Genomic DNA, 8805 nt, shown 5'->3' with positions numbered 1-8805 from the left:
TTATATATGGGGACTCATTTTAAGACCGTTCCCTCTGCACATGCACAGCTGGGGGGTGATGGGGGCGCACACTGCTGGGAGAGGTGGAGGTCATGTTAAGTTCGCTCCACTAGTCTGCGAGCACTACTCAGGATAATCAAGTTTTTGAAATAAGGTGCTTTGTGCTTACAGTATTACTTAATGACTTAATATCTTAATTTTTGAGCCCATCATTTTACACACTACAGACCTCAAAAATATGTTTTCTCTTTTTTGGTATAATTATATGTTCTTTTGATATCAGCCTAGTAACACAGTATAATCATCATTATTTGCTGAACTAAAGCAATTGTGTGGACATACATTTTCTGAAAAAAAAAACAGTACCTGTCCCAGTGCCAATTTTGTTACTGGCACAGGACCCTCAAAGGATACTAATATGCACCTTTATATTACATTTTAACGTCAATCAACAGCATTTGTTTTGATCACTACCACATAATGTTAATAATAAAAAATAACAAAAATCAAGGTTACTGTGAAACACTTAAAACAAAAATGAATGGGGCCAATTCTTAGATGTGAAATGTGAATCTTCTGTTATTACTTGTTTATTATTTAACCTGTAAAGCTGTTTAAAACCTATTATTTATTTATTAATATTTTGTAAACCATTGAAGTTTGTAGAGTCCATTGATTTACACCAGCTTAAGGGCGTCAATGAGTTCCTGTTAAAATTGCCATAATTGCGCTGCTTTTTAGCAAGAATTTACAATGTGTTAAGTACTTTTGAGCAGCACAGACTGGATTACATTTCTGAAATTCTATTAGAAAGATTGTGATCAAAAATACAAATATTTAGTGTAAAGTGAAATAAGTGTGACCAAAGACAATTTAAGCAATAAAATATAATGCTGTTCAAAGGTTTTTAACTTTTGTTTAGCCCTTCCATCACAGCACATTCATGAAAATAAAGTGATGTGAGTAGTCTCCTGACCTCCAGATCAGTGCTTAAACATATTGGAACAGACACAAGTGTTAAAAATGCCAGTTTGGTAAAAAAAATACCAACGCTGGATCAACAGTCTTCTAATGGGATTAGATCTTTCCTTTGCTCCTCACAGCCGTAGGTCATTCCCCTCATCGTGCTGTATTTTAGGGTTTGTCTTCCATGCTGTTCAACTGAATTCCACTACATTGTTAAAGAGCTTTTGGGGGATTACAGAGACACATTTTTCATCATGTGGTTAAATTCACCTATAAAAACAACCGAAAATGAGTCACACTGTTAATGCAACATGACATGGGTGGCTTTAAGCCATGGACTGGGCACAGACCCGATACGAACAGGGCAATTGTTTTCATGCTCTTTTAATGGTTTCACTCAAGCAACAGATTACAGTGCAGACATTTTCAACTTTGAGTGTTTCTGTCAACGGGAAGCATCTGTTCAGGGAAGCTTAAAAGTTAAATTAGTTTTAGTTGGGTTGTCAGGTGCTTGTGAGGGGATCTAGATGAAGCCCTGGGGTCACTGGATACTGGATATGTCTTTTCCTTCATTCTGTTCCACTGTGACTAGTCCTGATTGACTTCATATGTTCATGGTGTATGTACAACTGTCTTAGAAGTTTCACTACTAGATTTTTTTCTCTCAAAGATTCATTTTCGAAGGTATGCAGGAGCTCCTCATTAATGCGCCTTCCATGACAGCCTCTGTCAAGATGGAGAGTCTTTGCATGGTAGGGGGGCCTGCAGGTGGATTAATTTGTTCTGCCAGGTTCCACAGGCCCCATGCTAATAAAGGGAAGAATACGGATCAGAGCTCATGCCATGGAGAGCTGTCTAACTCCAATGATGCCCTGCTGGAAGTCCTGCCTGGATTAACCAATGACTTCCCTACTTCAAGCCCTTATTAGGCAGTGTTGGTCTCCCCATGCCACGGGAGCAATCCAGGGTGAGCAGGTCGGTGAACAGTTTGGGCTGCAGGGTAATGAAGCATGGGTAAGCGAAGAGCGGCCCAGCTCCCAACAGCACACCTCCTTTCCTTGTCTGCTTTCCCAAATTGGATGTGTTTATAATACAACACGCTCCAGAGAACAAACACAGAATGTGGAGGGCATGGGGACATCTCTCCTCTTTTCTCTGCTCCATTGTTGATGCGTAGGTGTCTGTCAAACACTGTTTCCATCAGCGCAATCGTGAGGAGCTGTACGGCTTACATCTGGCCAAGTGTGAAACTCAGTATCATCTGAGAGATCTACTGTTAAATCACGACTTTTATTTGTCGCCAAACCTTTGCTTGAAACCAAACACAATGTGACATTAGGCAAGGCAGGTTTATTTATATAGCACATTTCACAAACAATGGTAATTCAAAGTGCTTTACATAAAAGAGAAGAAGAAAAATCGCAACAATAAAACAAGGAATTTAAAAACTTTGAAAATGATTTAAAATTGATTTACTGTAAAAGGCTTAAATTGAATTTAATACAGTTAATAATAGAAAATTATTATACATAAAATATAGTTAAGTCAGTTCGGACATTGCATAGTGCTCATTCAATAAATGCACAGCTAAACAGATGAGTTTTGAGTTTGCATTTAAACTAATATTTTAGCACATATGATGTCTTCTGGAAGCTGTTTCCAACTGCGGGTGACATAATAACTAAAAGCAGACTCCCCTTGTTTTGTGTGAACCCTTGGTATTTCTGACTCGATCCTAATGATCTGAGTGGTCTGTTAGGCTTATATTCAGTGAACGTATCTGCTATGTATTTTGATCTTAGGCCATTTAGTGATTTATAAATGAGTAAAAGTACTTTAAAATCAATCCTAAATGGATTCTTATACATTCAGTATACAGCATATACAGGCTAAACAAGAGCGGTACAAAAATTGAGCTTTGTGGGACTCCGCATGTCATGGATGTCCACTTACACTTATGCTCTCCTAGACTCACAAAATAGCCTCTCCCTTCTAAGTATGACCTGAACCATTTGAGTACCATCCCAGAAAGCCAGACCCAATTTTCCAGTCTGTCTAATAGAATTTTATGATCGAAAGTGTCAAACGCAGCACTGAGATCTAGTAATGCCAGCACTGATATTTTGCCAGATATCATTTATTATCTTAATGAGCACTGTCTCTGTGCTGTGGTGTGATCAGAAACCAGATTGAAAATTGCCCAGGTATCCATTTAAGTATTTGTTCAGCTGATTAAAGACTACCTTTTCAATAATATTGTCTATAAAAGGAAGATTTGATATTGGTCTATATTTGCTCAAAATGGTGTCATCAATATTACTCTTTTTCAGAAGAGATTTAACAACTAGAGTTTTCAGTGAGTTTGGAAAAGTCCCAGAAAGAAGTTAGGCATTCATCATTTCTAAGAGGTCTGCTTCTAAACAGTTAAGCACCCTTTTGAAAAATAGGTGGGAAGTGTGTCAAGATAGCAGGTTGACGAGTTAAGGAGCTGTACTATTTTTTCAAGAATTGAGCTATCTTCTTCTTGATATTGAAGTTTGATATTATGTTAAATAGTTTCACTTGTCCTGGTTTTAGTCTAAACACCATGTTTTCAAGGGTGTTTTCAGCATGCACATCAGGGGTTTTCAAACTGAAGGGCTACAAGGGAGTGCTATGAATTCCATGGAAAAGTTCAGAGAAAACTGTGTAAAAATTTAATAAATAAGAAATAAAAAGATTAGAAATGAATTAGTTTGGTTAAATCAATAAAAAATGACATTGAAAAAAATAATAAATATAACAGTTTTACAATGAAACAGAATAATGAAACTAACTAAATATATTCCAAATAATATTTATATTATAACTTTTTATTCACTATAAAAAAAGCTATATTTAGATGGCTATAAAATTTTAGGATGGGGTATTTTAGGGACATTAGCATGTAAAAGTCTGAAATCTGGTGCTGTGGACAATATTTATTATATTGGTATTATAAGGTTTTGAAACAGAGACAGTCAGAGTCATCCAGCATAGTGATTTACAGAAGTTCTGTAAATCTCAGGCCACAATTTAGTTACCCACTGATGGATCCTACAACTTCTCCATGTATATAAAATACCTCTGAATTTCATGTAATGGTTGGGCTAGCACAGTCAGTCAAAAGCCTCTTAACTGGGAAGGCAATTACAAAATATTACAGAAAACCTTAAATCCGGTCATGCTTTATTAAGTTATTCACCCTTGTCTAAATTGCCTGTAACTGATTCTGAAAAAACAACAACAACAACATGTGATTCACTACATCTGATAGAGATAAAGGCCTCTATAAACAAGTATTTTCTAAATTTAAAAAAGATGTGTTTATTGTTAAATTTGCCTGCAAGCTCTTAAGTACTTCTTCAAGAGTAAGAAGGAGCATGTAAAAGACTCCTCCGTATATTTTTGTACACGCACCCTCGGGATCTGCTGTTTGTGTTGGATCATGGGAATGTGTTGATACAGTTAGTGTGGTAACAAGCAGACATCACCAAACTGACATTTTGTGTACCAGGGGTGTGGAAATACCTCACTATCTCTCACTCATGCCAACCCTTGAGGGGGGAGTGAGCAGAGTACGAGGCTGGGGGAAGGACAAGGTGTAAAGGGCTCCGCTCTCCGCTCTCCCTGATCCAGGATCGTTCCGCTGGGGCTTAATGCAATCTATAAGCTCATCATCTTTTTAGTATCAGCGAACGAATGTCTCTGATTGGTTTCTATGCTGAGCATAATGTACACACAAAGCACCAATGCTGTGTACACAAGACGGCCCATTCGCTGGGAGCTGTGTGCTGTCCTTGCTTTCACAACACACTGTCGCTTTAATAAATAAAGCACTCGCTCCAGTTAGCTGCTCAGTGAGAGCCCCAGCAAAGCCACATTGCGTGCGAACCCGGCTCACTGCTCGAGCCTTGGAGTGCTTGAGCCTAATTCAAGCTGACATGTTACAGTAAAAGTACTTTATAAAATCAATATTATATTCACAGCCTTTGACATCCTGGGACATCTAAGATAAAGGGGAAATAAGGCGTAGGGTAAATAGTCCTGCAGCTGTGTCACTCGCTGTAGGAGGAAGCCTGGAGAAGACACAGGGGACCGCAGGGAGAATTAGTGCAATGCTAGTCATGTTTTATACCAAGGTCTTGACATCAATGAAAACATTATAAAATGGCACGCAAACTCTGACGGAGAAAAAAAAAAGAGAAGGAGCCAAACAGAGGCAGAGCCGGTGCAATGAAGGGCGAGTCGCCACCTATTCAGAAGTGACGAAAAAGAGAGGGTGGGGATAAGGTATAGTAATGGATACTAAAGGAGAGAAATGTTACTGCCCAGGGTGTTTATCCTTTGGAAATCGATCTGTGACTGTTCATATTTACTGGACAATTAAAAAGGTGCACACAATTGCAAACAAACTGTGGCTTCTCAAGCATAAGAAATTAGCATCAGGGTTTTGGTAGGACTTATTTGCATTGTGTATTTAACGGACATAAGAAACCCTTTGTAAAATGTATTTTCTAGATTTTGTCACATAAATTAAATAAGAAATGTAAGTTTGTGGTGGCATGGCTTTCCACTCCACTGCTAATGTTATTATATCACAATATTATACAGTAATTATATTTATAAAATATTGACAAAATAGATATATTATTACTGATGTTATTATTATTGTATTAATATTACATAATATCGCCTGTTTTATAGATAAAAATAAATGTTAAAATAGCTATATTATTTTTTAAATATAATATTAATATACTTTTACAATGTTATACCACAATATTATATAGTTATTCAATTCACATTTATAATACATTTATAAAATAACTTATTATTATTATTGTTAGAATATTACATATCATAGACTGATTTAAAAATATGATATGAAAAATATATTGAGTAATATATGTACATTTGTGTGTGTGTGTGTGTGTGTGTTTATTTATTTTTATTTTTTTAAACACAGCAACACATGTACATTTCAATTTCAGATTAAATTAATCAGAATTATTGCCGCCATTCAGCTATGACTGACAGGTCTTTTCATGATTCCCCTCTCCAAATGCTCTAAAGCTGCAGATTTCAGTGTTTGCGTAATATTTCCAGAGATAGCATTTATTTATTTATCCTTCTGGCTGGCATGTTAAGATACAGCATGGGAGGATTATACGTGTGCTACAGTACTTCGGCTAGAGTAATTTAGGGTCCACAGAGGCAGGCACGCACACTGACAGTAGTGCAGCTGAATGACTGAGGCCAGGGGAGTTTAATAGGTCATCGTCGAGAGGAGATATGTTATGACACGGACGCAAGTTGTAAAAGGTCAGAGGAGAGGGAGCGCACCCCACCCGCTGCTCCCCCCACTCAGCAAGCTCCAAAAACCATCAAATCAACTGATACAGCTTGATTAACCCTTCAGTTCATCATTATTTAATACATAGTCTTTGTTCAAAACGTATGTTTTCAGCAAAAATTCAGCAAAAAAAAGTTTTTTAAACTGGACGGGTTGGATGGGTAATTGTTCAGACTCAGAATGAGAAAATGGGTCCTAATGCACCCTAAAAGAGGATGTCTGTTGCCCTCCAAATACACTCATAGGTGAACAAGGCAAAGAAAACAAATATCCTGACTTCAAGATCCCAAAGAAGTAGAAATGCTTTCCTATAATATTGCTATAGTAAATATACATTGGAAACATTTCACTCAATTTATTTTTATTTAGTGACTTTTTAATGAGATTATAAGTGGTATAATGCTCAAATTTAATTAAATTAAATAATCTTTAGAATTCCGAAACCATAACTGTGTCCCAAATGATGCACTCCACTATGTACTTATATATATGCATTATATACTCAACGTGTATGAATTATATAAGGTTATTTTGTCATTCATGTATGGATTCTGATAGCCACTCCCCCTTCACTACATAATTAAAGCTTTAATAGTTGAGTGCACAGCGTTCCACACTTAGTTTGTTCAGTTATTTAAGTGCATTATTTGGGGAGCTAAAGTGCACTTTATTTTCAAAGTGAACAAAGTACTCACACTATACTACAAAACCTCACAGAATAGTGTGTAAGTACGCGATTTAGGACAGTCCTCATCTTTTCCTGTTGCTGATCTTCACACCACAGGATCAGACTTTTCTGAACGCATGAATGAACTGACCTGTAAATCAATGTACTTGGGTACACTGTGTGACAACACTAACAGAGAAATGGAGTAAAGTATGGCTGAGCTGAATTTCCCCAGAACTAGCTAATATTAAAAAAGGCAAATATAAAAAAGTAGTTGGTAGTGGCATGCGATAATGATCATATTAAAAAATTTAATCCATATGATACTTTGATATATATAAAATGCAACTAAATTATCATATTCATAAACTATGGTATTCAAAAGTACTTAAAAACCATGGATTAGCCATTTACAACAATTTTTTTGCTAGGGGTTTCCATAATCTACTCAACTGTTTGTTTGTTTTTAAGGCAAATGCTACAATCTCATGAGAAAAAATAATTATTTGGTGGTTTCTTATGAATTCATACAATGTGATTTGTAGATATATATATATATATATATATATATATATATATATATATATATATATATATATATATATATACACTTTAGCAGGAATATCTAACCCTAACTGTCAGTCCAATATCAATCATTATTATTTTCAAATAGGTAAATAGATTAATATGGTACTACGTGCTTATTATTATAGGCCAGTCATACAATGCAGCACTTCATATTATAATGTAACTTATGTAACAAATTCCCTCTCACAAAGGGATCTTTGGCCTGAAAGTTGATAAAGCTAATGTCACGGGGTGAAGAACCACTCGACAAGAGGTACGTGAAATCAAAAGCCCCGGAGGGTGGGTTTATTGAAAAGTGAAGGGTGCCTGGTGAAGTGTCCTGATCTGCTTTCCGCTGGTTGGTGCTCCCCGTGTGCTCTCCGTGCTCCTCTGTGCCAATCAAGGGGAAAGTGGGTGTCCTGACGTGCTCCAAAGGGTGTGGGCTGTCGGTCACTCGCTGCTTTCTGTGGGGATAGGAGAGAGGGGTTAGTCCAGCTTTGTGTTCTGTTTGAGAACCTCTTCTCAGTGCAACATGTGCTGCTTTTCAATGTGCTGGCTGATGGGGAGCAGCTGTGACCGATCAGCCGGTGACGAGGACGTGCAGGTGTTTTGGTTTGGTTTCCAGGGCGACGCTGATTCCTCTGGGAGTGCTCGTCACATCCCTCCCCCCTAAGCGTCGTTCTGGTCCTGCGAAGACATGTAGAAAGTAGGGGTGAGATTAGGGGAGGGTGGGGAATGACCCCTGACAGACCTGCATAAGCTGTCCAGATCCGGGAGAGGCCATCGGCGTTCGCGTTGGCGGCCCCAGCTCGATGGCGGACTTCGAAGTGGAAGTCCTGGAGCGCTAGGAACCAGCGAGTCACCCTGGCGTTGGTGTCCTTGGCGCGGGCCATCCACTGTAGGGGCGCGTGGTCGGTTACCAGGGTGAACTTGCGGCCCAGGAGGTAGTACCAGAGCTCCAGGACTGCCCACCTGATGGCCAGGGCTTCCTTCTCCACAGCGGCGTACTTCCTCTCGGCGGGGGACAGCTTCCTGCTGATGTAGATGATCGGATGCTCCTCACCTTCCTGAATTTGGGAGAGGACCGCATCCGTCTGCAGCAGGAAGGGGCAGCTAAAGTCCGGGGCGCGGAGTACCGGCGAGGACGTGAGTGCTGCTTTCACCTGGGAGAAGGCTTCTTCCGCCGACGGGGTCCAGCATACTTTCTCCGGCTGCCCCTTCCTGGTCAGGT

General features: G+C 38.7%; 1 long non-coding RNA gene across 1 annotated transcript; it reads right to left on the bottom strand.

The window, feature by feature from the left end:
- Nucleotides 1–7853: 7853 nt before the first annotated feature.
- LOC128031421 (uncharacterized) lies at nt 7854–8514 on the bottom strand. The gene is made up of 2 exons (XR_008188091.1): nt 8326–8514; nt 7854–8038 (listed from the first exon to the last, which is right to left on the bottom strand). It is a non-coding gene; the product is annotated as an uncharacterized LOC128031421 (long non-coding RNA).
- Between the last annotated feature and the right edge of the window lie 291 nt (nt 8515–8805).

This window comes from Carassius gibelio, chromosome A17 (assembly GCF_023724105.1).
Source record: "Carassius gibelio isolate Cgi1373 ecotype wild population from Czech Republic chromosome A17, carGib1.2-hapl.c, whole genome shotgun sequence".
Taxonomy (NCBI): Eukaryota; Metazoa; Chordata; class Actinopteri; order Cypriniformes; family Cyprinidae; genus Carassius; species Carassius gibelio.
The sequence above is the reverse complement of the archived record's forward strand: the minus strand, read 5'-3'. Positions and strand labels throughout refer to the sequence as shown.